The sequence below is a fragment of the Salmo salar genome, chromosome ssa21 (assembly GCF_905237065.1).
Source record: "Salmo salar chromosome ssa21, Ssal_v3.1, whole genome shotgun sequence".
NCBI classification, from domain to species: domain Eukaryota; kingdom Metazoa; phylum Chordata; class Actinopteri; order Salmoniformes; family Salmonidae; genus Salmo; species Salmo salar.
Genome location: NC_059462.1, coordinates 33,540,420 through 33,543,240, shown reverse-complemented (window position 1 = coordinate 33,543,240; position 2,821 = coordinate 33,540,420).

Here is a 2,821-nt window from a genome sequence, read left to right as displayed (position 1 = left end):
TCATTTCCCTCACTTTGTCTTTAGACTCTGTCCAGGTCTCATGGAGATTCTGCAATTCCATCCACAACCATGTTGTTCCACCTTGATTGTCCCTCGAGTCTGATTTATCCGTCATTGTAATGATTGCTGTCATCTTGCCGTTCTCCTGTTTCATCTCGAGCTGACCCTTTGAAAACTGCAAACTGTTCATCAGGTTCAGGACCTCTCTGGTCAGGTTGCCCGTTCTTTTATTAGTTGAATCCACCTGTATTTGGACAAAACACTTGAAGCTATTTTCTTGTTGTTGTAACAACTGCTTGTATAACTATTTTTGTTTGTTTAAAAGATCCTTCACCTGTGATAGACACTGTCACGTTGTATAAATGATTGGAGACAGGCGCAGGAATACGTAATAGGGGGTTTTAATACTCCTCCCAAAAATACAACATGCCATGAAAAGGCACGGGACAATGCCCCAAAAAAACACGTATATGAAAACACAGGGATGTAACCCAAACAAAAGAACGAGGTTAAACCTCTAATAAATACACGGGATGAAACCCGTAAAAACAATACACGGGAGAAGACCTGTAATAACAAGTGCACAACACCAGCAGCGGGACGACCTTGTGGACGACCACAAGGACGCGGTACGGGTTGGTCAGGGCCAGTTGCAGCTGCCGAAGTTGTGTCGTTGTCAGATGGACCAGTTGCAGCTGCCAAAGTTATGTCGGTGTCGGACAGGCCAGTTGCAGCTGCCGAAGTTGCGGTGGCATCAGAAGGGCCAGTTGCAGCTGCCGAGGTTGTGTTGTTGTCAGATGGACCAGTTGCAGCTGCCGAAGTTATGTCGGTGTCGGACAGGCCAGTTGCAGCTGCCGAGGTTGCGGTGGCATCAGAAGGGCCAGTTGCAGCTGCCGAAGTTGCGTCGGACGGGCCAGTTGCAGCGGCGTCGGACGTGCCAGTTGCAGCTGCCGAGGTTGCGGCGGTGTCGGACGTGCCAGTTGCAGCTGCCGAAGTTGCGGCGGCGTCGAATGGGCTGTTCCCGCTTTCTCCATTTAGGGTCGGTTATTCTGTCACGTTGTATAAATGATTGGAGCCAGGTGCAGGAATACGTAATAGGTTTTAATACTTCACCCAAAAATACAACATGCCATGAAAAGGCACAGGGACAAAGCCCAAAACAAACACGTATACAAAAACACAGGCATGTAACCCAAACAAAAGGGCGAGGTTAAACCTCTAATAAATACACGGGACGAGACCCGTAATAACAATACACGGGACAAGAGCCGTAATAACAAGTGCACAACAATAGATGGGACGAGACCTGTAATAACGAGTACACAATACACGCAGCACGAAAGCCGAAACAACAAAGCACAGGTTTGCACAAGACCAACGGACATAGGAACAATAACCCACAAGACAATGGTGAACAGAGGGCACATATATACAATTACTAATTAGGGGAAATGGGATCCAGGTGTGCGTAATGAAACAGTTCAGTGACGCCTAGAGCCGGTGATGTAGACCTCCGGACATGGTGCACGGAATGAGCAGCAGCACTGGGGGAATCCGTGACAGACACCACTGTCCTCAATGGTACTCCCGCTGGCTTTGGTCTTTGTTATGGTAGCTAGCAACATAGGTTATGCTGTTACTACTCGCAGTTCCAGACAGGGCAGGTCAAAGGGAAGATTGAAAACAACAAACAGCAGGGATCTAGGACCTATTTGTTAACAAGAAGAGCAACTTGGCTGACACACATTTTTTTGTCACTCAGGTCCAATCGGTCTGGATGTCGTTTGTTTCTGATCGTTCTCGGGTCCGTTTGGGTCTGGGTCCCCCTTTTTCTTAAATTATCAGGTCCATTCTGGTCCGGTTCTGTTTGTCCTCGGGTCCAGGTCCAACTTTTTGGACCCGAAAATACCTCCATGGGCCATTTCACATATCCACTTTGGGGTGGCAAAGGGAGAATTGTCTTTGTTGTGTGGCATCAGTGGTTACAGTTAGGGTTAAACTGAGCTGACATTGAGGGCTAAGGATTTGAGGTAATTGGGTGAGTCATGTGTCACACAGTCCAGCTGGAATGGCCCCAGGAAAGAACACAGACATAGGTGGAGACAGAACACACTAATGTGATGTTATCTTGTGACTCAGTAATTTGATTGTTTTTTTGAAGGTTGTTTGTCATGAAGCTGTTTGTGTGATTTAAAAAACAACATTCATACAGTATGTATTTTATCATGGTGCTGCTATCGAGAAAATGTGTGGTTTTGGCAAAGGCTGCTTTATCTTTTCTTTTTTGTATCAAATAGAAGATTCAAAAGGCACTCGCACATCTGAGCAATCTTGTTACAGGTGCATGGCAACAGTTGAAACAGGATGAATGAAAAAAGGAAACCGCACACTGTTCTTGATAGTATCACTGATATTTAATAAGCTTACGTATCGGCCTAACGGCCTTCGTCAGAGCTTTTGTGAATTTTCAGAAAACAGCACCTCTATGTAGACCTAGCCCCACCCACATCCGTTCCACGTATGGAAAGGGGTTGGAGGCAAAGGAAAAATAAATAAGTGCTACCAAACATAACAATATGCATTTCACAAATATTACAAAAGTGTATAGACAAGACGTACCGAACACGTCCATAAAATTTTCAGTTTTCTGAAAATTCACAAAAGCTCTGACGAAGGCCGTTAGGCCGATACGTAAGCTTATTAAATATCAGTGATACTATCAAGAACAGTGTGCGGTTTCCTTTTTTCATTCATCTTGTATCAAATAGAAGAAAGGTATTATGAAGTTATCCCATCCCATTTATGTTCCATCTTGCCTGAG